The following is a 9,629-nucleotide window of genomic DNA, read 5'->3' as shown; positions in this document are numbered from 1 at the left end:
TTTTCTGCTAATCGAACCATTGGATCGAGTTCAAAATTTAACTCAGTATTCATAACATATCGGTATTAAATCTGAAAGGTGGAGATTTGATTTGGAGGTCCAGAGCAGTGCCTTTGGATCTATGAACAGTAGCTACGAAAATTGGTAAAAACTTGTAAATATAATTGTGCAGTCTTCAAATTGGATGTGGAGTGGTTCTTTGAAACGTAGAGCTTATGTTGAAAATATTTTAATGGGATTTAAGAAATGTCTACTTTTGAAAAACCTTCTTTTGAAGTATGCATCTTTTCAATTATATTTTTCAACCTTTAAAAATGTCTTTGACAAGGTTTGTGTGCGAGGGACAAGCCCGCTTTAAACCTTATATGTATTATACATATCTGCGATTCCCCTATAAAGGGACGATTGAAAATTGATTTATAAAGGTTTGAACTTTGAACATGATTTACCCCTATAAGGGATGCTTTAAACTTGATTTCGAAGGCTTTGATATTTGATGTGTTTTGCCCTTTGAACGGTTTTCCTTGAGTAAATTGACTAATTAGTTGAGCTTTGTTTCTAAATCGTCTAATGGCATTTTTGTACCCCTATGAACGAGATGATGAACAAAATCCATAATTAGTGATTCAACTTTTATGCTATGATGGTGATTGAGATTATAGGTCATGATTTCTATCATTTGTGTTTAGCCTAGCTACTCGGGAGGAAGGGTAGTCACTATGGATCCCAGTGGGGTTTTCCTAGTCATTCGGGAGGAAGAGTGGCTATCGAGGGTCGATAGCCCCGATGTGGTTCATGCCTAGCTATTTGGGAGGAAGAGCAGTCATCGAGGGTTGAGTAGCCCCGGTGTGGTCTTTGCCTAGCTATTCGAGAGGAAAGGTAGCCATAGAGGACTGATAGCACCAATGTGGTGCTTCTATGCAGTTTAGGGAACCTTAAATGGCCATCCCTTCGTTATATTGATTTGGACCTGTATTGACATGTGTTATGCTTTGGTTGTGTGTGAGTGGCTTGATAACAACACGGTTAGCGGAAGACTTTAGAATTGAAAATTAGAAAGGGGGAAGGATTGATTCTTGAGAAAGAAGTTCACAAGTTCAAGTATTTGATACTTAAAACGTTGTTTAATAGTGAAAGAAGGAATTGAATCAATTAAGAAGAAGAAGAAATGGAGGGAGGGAACTCAAACAAGGAATCTTACCATCGAAGAATCCGAGTTGCGGTTCAAAGTAGAACAAAAAGGGCATAACCCAAAAGAGAACCTCAAAGGTCTCCACAAACACAAGGCTAATATTATTAATATTCAAACTTAGTTACAATGAAAAAGAAAACACCCCTTTATATAGGAGAAATGGTGGCTGCCACCCTAAATTAATTAAGGTGCAATTTCCAAGCTGCATAGAAGACCACCAATTCTTTGTTCCAAAGTGCATAGAAGACCACCAAACATTTGTTCCAATGTGCATAGAAGACCACCAACACTTTGTTCAATAAAAACATTAAATGTAGTCAACATTGCATTAAATGACCTTCTAGAAACACAAGTATGGGCTGCTGAACTTGTTTCTTCTTTGGGCATGTTTTGGGCCATAATCCAACTCATCTTGGTCTTCAATTTGGGCCTCCAATTAGTATTAAGACTTTCCCAAAAGATCTACTTTGGGCTGGAGCTATTCCTCCATTACAAGACATGTTTTCATTACCAAATGAAGCCCATTAAAGCATCTTGATATTTTTTAGTCTTCAACGAAAATTAAGCTTCCTTAGTTGCTATCATTCTCCCCCTCTTGTAGAAGATTCATCCCGAATCTTGGTAGTGACCTTTTTTGCTCCTTAATGTAAATATTTGAACCTCCATGGTTTCTATCACTTGTTAATGATTTTGAGTTCATGATTTCAGGTTCGTAAGTGAAAGACTTAGTATGGTAAATGAGTTGAACTTGATTTATTTCCTCGTTGTTAGTTTCTCACTGATGATGTTTACTAAGTTTGATGATTTACTTTACTTTTGGTTTTCGAACTGTTTTTGAAAGAACTTGAGGTAACGAGAGTGACTTAAGGATTCAATGTGATTATTTCATTATCATTGACTTATACTAGAAGTTCATGAGATGTTATCATTTGTTTTGAACTGGTTCTCAATACGGTTTTTAATTACACTTATTACTTATATATTTTACTATTAACTATTGTTCAGAGACACTCACTCAGTACCTAGTACTCAGGCATACCATTGTTGTTTTTAGTAGTATGTTAGGTAACGAAGAAGAACAGGTTCATGGTACGCGTACGGAGTTGGAGAACTTGCTACTTTCTAGACTTATTGGTGAGCCCACACCCTTGTTCATGGGACACCCCATCTATCTAGTTTTATTGTTTTAGTTTTCGGGTTATCTCAATGTGTTAGGCTTTGTTTATCTTCATGGAAGCTCCATAGTAATACATTGTGTTGTGGGTGTTGACACCCAATTTGGGCCCTCCTTTTTTATTTAATTAATTTCACTATGCTTCTTAGTCCTGAAAATTCCCCAAAATAAGTTTTTGAATATTTTCGCTAATTACCAGACTAATTTTTTGAGATATTATTAAGATTATTTTTATCATTCCTAAAAAAAAAAAATTACAAACACAACATTTTATAACTAAAATCACTCGAAAATAACGTTGATATTCCGATATCAATATGGGTGTTGGCATTTTTCCTTTAATCCTACTTGTTGTTGTACCAATAATATTTTACTCTGCTTTGAAACTAAATATGTAAATTAGATTTCTTATATTGTAATTTATATATGCATGCATTTTGCGAGAATTAATTAGGATAAAGAAGCATATTTTAATTGATTGAAGTAAAAAAGGATTAGAGAAAGTAAGATTAGGAACTAATTCAGCTAATTTTTAAACTTGGGCCAATCCTTATTTCTTGAAGGATCTTTGACATATATATACATCTTAAGGAGAAATATTTACGAAACGTGACGATAGTTTTATATTTACAAAACATAACATTACAAATCCTATACAAAACATGCTTTATATTTTTAATTTTTTTTATATTTAAAAACAATATTTTTTTTTAATTTTTTTTTTTTTTTAAATTAATATTTTTTTCGCTCAAAACCTTATGTATGAAAGTCGTATGAAGTGTGTATATTTCGCTCAAGACTTAAAAAGTTTGCTCAAAATTTAGTGTATGAAAACGGTATGAAAAATGTATGAAATGTGTATATCTCGTTCAAGGCTTAAAAAATCCGCTCAAAATTGTGTGTATGAAAACAATATGAAATTTGTATCTTGCTCATGTCTTAAAATTTCGCTCACATTTCCGTGTATAAAGTTCATGTTAGATTTCTGTGAAATTAATACAACTACAATAACATTGTATACAACTTTGATACAATATTTAAGACTTAAAATAATCGCTCAAATTTTTGTGTATGAAATGTGTATATCTTGCTCAAGGCTTAAAAAGTTCGCTCAAATTTTATGTATGAAGAACGTATGAAATGTGTATATCTTGATCAACGCTTAAACATTACGCTCAAAATTTTATGCATGAGAATAGTATGAAATGTGTATATCTCTCTCAAGACTTAGAATTTCATTCACATTTTTTGTATATAAAGTTTATATTAGGTTTCTGGAAAATTAATACAACTACAATAACATTGTAATAATTTTCATACAATATTCAAGGCTTAAAGTTTTCGCTCAAAATTTTGTATATGAAAATTATATTAAAAATTTCGTTCACACATACATATTTCATACATTTTTCATACAACTTTCATACACAAAAATTTGAGGTAATTTTTTAAGCCTTTGAGCCAAAAAAAATAAAAAAAAATATATATACAAATTATTTTTTTTAAATAAAAATATTTTTTTAAAAAATATATTTTTTTTATAAAAAATATATATATTTTCTGGAAAAAAAAAATAAAAAAACGAAAAAAATATGAAAATCCGTCATGTTTCGTAATATATCGTTATGTTTTGTAAATAAGGAAAACTATCGTTACGTTCCGTAAATATTTCTCCTTAACATGTATGTATATATATATATATATATATATGTAGTTTTCCCTTTCTTCTTGAAAGCCATTTTCAGCAGCCCAATTCGCCAAACAAATGCCCCAGCCCACATCCCCACCGACCCGACCCGGCCCAAACACCTACAACTAAAGCCCCCTTAAGTTCCTAATCCATCTTCAGTACAGAACCAAGCAAACCCTTTTTCTCTGCAACTGAACCAAGAGATCCCCTTATCTCTTCAACGTAAGCCTAGCAATATCCCACCAAATCCGCCTGCTGCTCACCTCTCACATCCGCTTACAGCCCTCTTCTCCTTTCTCACACTCCATCTCTGAAGCTTGCAGGCCCATGTGCGATTTCAGCGGATTTCATGGTAAGTCCCATCCCTATTTTCATCATCTCATCTGTTGAAAATATCTCCCAAAATTTCCCCCCTTTCCCTTATTTTTGAATTTCGAATTCTTGCTTCTTTGTGGAGCTGTTGAAACCCTCAGTTGTTACCTATAAATAGAAGCCCTTAGTGAGCTATTTAGGACAAGTTTCAAGGGTAGAAAATCCCATTTAAGTCAACAAGGTTCAAGTGTTGGAAATTCCTCTGGAATAACCCAAAAAATCTCATCTGTTTTCTTAAAAAATCTCTCTTTTAACTCTAATTTTGTTTTGTCGAATTCTTGGTGGTTCTCGGCTAAACAAGCTCTTCAAGCGGATTCGGAGACTCGACGACGACGTTAGCCTCAGTTTGCTGTCACGGAAAAGGTAATCCCTAGTTTTTATCCTTTAAATTCCGTCTTAATATGTCCAGTATATTATTGGTGTGCGACTAGTTTTGTTTAGTGTTTGTTTGTGTTATTGTTTGAATTAGACTACTCTATAGTTATGTATGACGGAGATTGTTTAGTTGGGTGAAAAAGATTATTGTGTGTGTACTGGTTTAGTGTGGCTTAACTCTCATTTTAATTAGTTCGACTAATGTGACATGAACCTAGTTGTTCCAGATTCAAGTCACAATATAAGTTAGTCCTTGTTTAAACCTGTATAAAATATGATAAGGATCAGTTTTAAGTTTAAACTAATTCTAATGATTGATTACTCAACATTCCTTTAAGTTGGTTTAATTGGGTAGAACAAAAGGAAGTATCATTTAGATGAGCTCAAGTGAAGTGATTAGTTAAAAAGGCTGTTAAGACCATGTGTAGTTTATGCAGACTTGTTTAAATTTACTTCCGTTCCTGAGATTCAGATTGCTTGACTTTCAATACAAAATTTGCCTAGATACTGTCCTAAACCTGTGGTTCAGCTCTACTTCCTTCTGATTTTGTTAAGCACCTTAAATGATCAAAGAATCACATTTTTTTTTAAAAACTACCCCGATGGTCTCTGATAAAGTCACTGTATTTAGTCATTGGAAAATTCATCTCCTATATATCTTTCTTGTCTGATTTAAAGATCTGTGTACCATTGATGTACTAAAATCTTGTCACTGCTGCTTCCTCTTTCTTTTTGTTTTTTAGTTGTTGTTGCCACATTTACTTTGGCACTTTATTTGTATGGTTCTGCTACCTGATTATATGCAATAGGAATAGTTAAGTTCCTTTATTTCTAGTTTGATGAATTAGATTAAGTATTTAAGTTCCCACTCTTTTGTGTTTGAACGATCTGTGACCTCTTAGCATATCTTTGAGAATTACTTTTGTTTCTCTTTTAAAGTGAGCATGTTGACTTGCTGTTCAGTAGTAACATTTATCACACTCTTAAAGAAAGAAAAGGTTCGTCATAGGAATTAATTTGTACCCACTTCAGAATAACTTTTTTCATATTGTGCTAATAGATCATATATGTTTGGCCCTGAGTTTCATGAGGGCATTTGAAAGTAACTTGGCTGAGAATAGAACCTGGGTGAGTGGTGGTTGAAAATCATGTTAATTAGACATCAAAAAAAAAAATCAGTACAATCTTGCATTCCCTATTTAGTAATCTTGTTAAAGTTAGTTAATGTATTCTTGGAAGAAATGTTTTTGTTTTAAAATAGTTGGGCTGTATCTGTTCAAAATTCCTTTCAAAAATCTGAGTTTGTAGTTAAACATTTGGTTTTCTTTTCTTCTAAAATATTGAACTGCATTTAAGGTAAAAGTTCTCTAAACTTTGATATGGTTGGATGCTCCATTTTTCTGCTTTATTTGGGCCATGAACTGCTGCACTCTCTAGCCATTTTCTTGCTATATTCTGGGCCACGAACTGCTGTATCTCTGTGATGCCATTTTGGGATTAGCTGGCTATTGTCGATTACTACTTCTTGTTGCGACATTTCTTTAGATTGCTGCACTTTAAAGGCTCTCAAAGTGCTACATTTTTGGAAAAAATTAGTTGCTGTCTTACTGTTTAAAATTAGCTGCTGTCCAATTTTTGTTATATCCTATTGCTGCTGCTTTTCTTGCCATTTGCTGCTGCCTTTCAAGGGCAGATTGCTGGCCTGAACGTTGATTAATTTGAGTTGAGTTATGTCACTAAGTTAAATGCTGCATTTTGAGACTTAAAGATGCCATCTTTAAGTCCAAATTGCTGCACTCCTAAGCTGCTACATTTTGAGACCTAGCTGGTGCACTTCGAATGTTGGCTGTTCGAGCCAACTGCTGTTGTGCTTTCGAGCCAATTATTGCTACATTTCTTGATAAGTTTGCTGCATTTAGTTGGATCATTGTTGCATTTTTGAGATTGAAAGATGACATCCTCTTGAGTAAATTTGCTGCTGTGCTACACTTGCTATGCTGCCTGTAGTTGTGGCATATTGTTAATTACTATTTTTGCTGCTGCATTTGGCAAATTGGTTGCTGCATTACGATGCTAGTTTGGGCTGAAATTACTGCTGCGTTTCGGCCAAAATATTGCTACAGTTTAGAGTAGATTATTGTTGCACCTTTAAGGCTGTTTGGCTGCATTATGAGGCTATCTCGTTGCGGCCTTCCGAGGGCAAAAACAGTGGCTGCAGTTGAGAGTTGTTTGCCATAGTTCTGGATCAATTTGCTACTGTTTTGAGGCCAAATGGCTGCTGCTCTTTAAGTAGATTTGGAGCCAAAACAACTGCTACGTTTTTAGGTATTTTGGAGGCTTAATGTGTCGCACTTTGAAAAAACTTAGCTGCTGCTCTTTGTCTAAAATCCAAAAGAGCAGTTGCTACACTCGAGAAAAAATAGTTTCTGTCCATTTTTTGTTTGATGCACTTTAAGCTGCTGCTGCACTAGGAAGAACAAATACTACATTTTGATATGTTTGTTGCTGCATTTATAAAAGAGAAACTGAAACTACACTTTGGCTGTTGTACTAGTTGTTTATTGTTGTGATTTTGAGCCGAGTTTTGGGCAACTTTGAGGCTCATTAGCTGTTGCTGTTTGGGCTGGCTGATCTCTTTCTTTCGAGACCATTGCTGGTGCATTTTTGGGTCAGTTTTGAGGCCATAATTGCTGCATTTTGCTCGAAGTTTTGAGGCCATTGCTACTGCTTTGTTCAGCCCACGGCTGCTGCATCTTTGGCTTCGACATTTGTTGTCTTGAAACTGTTTTAGAGCAGCTTGCTAGTACTGTTGTCTTGATTCTTTTATCTAGCTCTCATTAATTAAAGTTATATATAGTTTCCTTTTTCCTTGTTGAGAATTGTTTCTAATCCTTATCTTTATTTTTTTTATTTTTTTCATGAGGAACCTTGGGAGCATTTGAAGTTATGGCAACTCCGGATTCTGCCCATATCAGAGAACCGCCAGTTGCAGGATTTAATTTCTCGTGTCTAGCGTCCCCGTCTTCCTTCCTCTCTTTAAATTTCGTGTCTTCTTGTTATCATGTATATACATGTTTATATTCTTGACTAACATTTTTTATGGATTGTATTTGTAGCATATTTGTTTCTCGCTTGTGTACGAACTTGCGGGAAAAATGGTTTAGTATGATAGTGAATTTAGTCATTTACTTCCCTTCCCTTTTTAGATACCAATCCCGATTTAGAGTGAAAGACATTTTACTAATCATTTTAAGGGAATGTTTTTAGTATATTTTCTAGATTCAAATTATCTTCCACAAGGAAATAAGCTGATGTTTTTTTTTTCTTTTACGAGGACACTGTTCTAAGTTTTTTTTTTTTAGTCACACTTGATTTCATAAATAAGTAACAGATCTGATTTCTTCACAAAGCATATCGCACTCACGTTTTTACACTCTTTGTGATCCCCAAACAATTAGTTTAATGGTGCAGATTTTCAGAATTGGGCAACGTCCTATCTAGTAGATTTAATCTTGAGGCCTAAGTGATCTTAACACGTGACCTGTACTTTTTTTAATTGCTATAATACTATAACCTATTGGAACAGGCCTAATTTTTTAAGTTTAATACAAGGAAATCATATTAGGATCCAAGTATAGTGATCCAAATATTTTTCAAGAACTACAAGGTATATACTCTTCTTTATATATAAAGATCCTATTTTATATGTATGTATACTATTCTTACTTTAAATACCTTTAATCATTTTCTCATCACATGTATACGTATGTACGTTATATTATAAATACTTATCTTTAGTATACATTATATACAACAATCATATTATACCTCATCTTCTAAAATATACATACGTACTCTTTTGAAAACAATATATATATTCCGAATACATACAATTTTACATCTTGTCTTAATTGCTTTCCTTTATTATGAGTGTACCAACATGCTATTTTCATATGCGCATATCGTACCTGTACTATCTTATTTTTTATTTTCCTTAGTCAATTTTCATTATATGTACACATATAGTATCATCGTGTCATCATAACTATTTTTTAAGTATTCACCTAGGGTATACTATCACATATGTAGATTATTTTCTTGTAAAAAATATACATCTCCTCATTCTATATGACATTTACTATTCTCATATAAAATAAATATCACACATATTTTCCTCATGCATACATTAGTATTAACTACTTCCTTTATAAATATGCATTTACTCACATAGTTATATTTACATTAAAAACCTCCTTTTTTTTTATTCAAATAGTTTTGAGAGAGTAGTTTCTTTTTCGCAATTCTTTAAATAGGTGATAATAAATAATTAGATAGTCCCTCTCTAGTATTAATTAAACTAAGTTTAAAAAGACTGTCCTCGGATAGGCTCTGAGGGATGCTTAATACCTTCCCCTCGGGGTAAATAAAATCCTTACCTAGAATTTCACAGGCTTCAAAGACTAAAAATGGAGTTTACATTTTTTTTACAAATGGTTTCCTAATATTTCCTAAAATTAGGTGGCGACTCTGAAAATTTACAAAACCAGAGGAAACATAGTCATAAGTTGTGAACTAGTTTTAACCCGTTAAAAATAGGGCATGACAATGGGTAGACTGTTGAAGTTTCGTATGACTTGTTGTGGTCTTTCGCTAGGCTTATGATTATTTAATTACTTATTGACTTCCGCTGATTTGTTATAAGTATGGGCATGTTTTTATTAGCCTTTAGTAGCTTTCTAATTAATTCTAATGACCTAACAATGAAAGTATAGACGTTTATTGACTTTATAAGGTACTTCCGATGTGGCTCCTGAGCCTCGGATGCC

The 9,629-nt window shown here is 33.5% G+C and overlaps 1 long non-coding RNA gene across 1 annotated transcript; it reads left to right on the top strand.

Annotated features, from left to right (window-relative positions):
• The first annotated feature begins 4,230 nt into the window (after positions 1 to 4,230).
• Positions 4,231 to 8,110, top strand: LOC132626346 (uncharacterized). The gene is made up of 2 exons (XR_009577244.1): positions 4,231 to 4,791; positions 7,727 to 8,110. It is a non-coding gene; the product is annotated as an uncharacterized LOC132626346 (long non-coding RNA).
• The last annotated feature ends 1,519 nt before the right edge of the window (positions 8,111 to 9,629 follow it).

This window comes from Lycium barbarum, chromosome 2, assembly GCF_019175385.1.
Source record: "Lycium barbarum isolate Lr01 chromosome 2, ASM1917538v2, whole genome shotgun sequence".
Lineage (NCBI taxonomy): Eukaryota > Viridiplantae > Streptophyta > Magnoliopsida > Solanales > Solanaceae > Lycium > Lycium barbarum.
The sequence above is the reverse complement of the archived record's forward strand: the minus strand, read 5'-3'. Positions and strand labels throughout refer to the sequence as shown.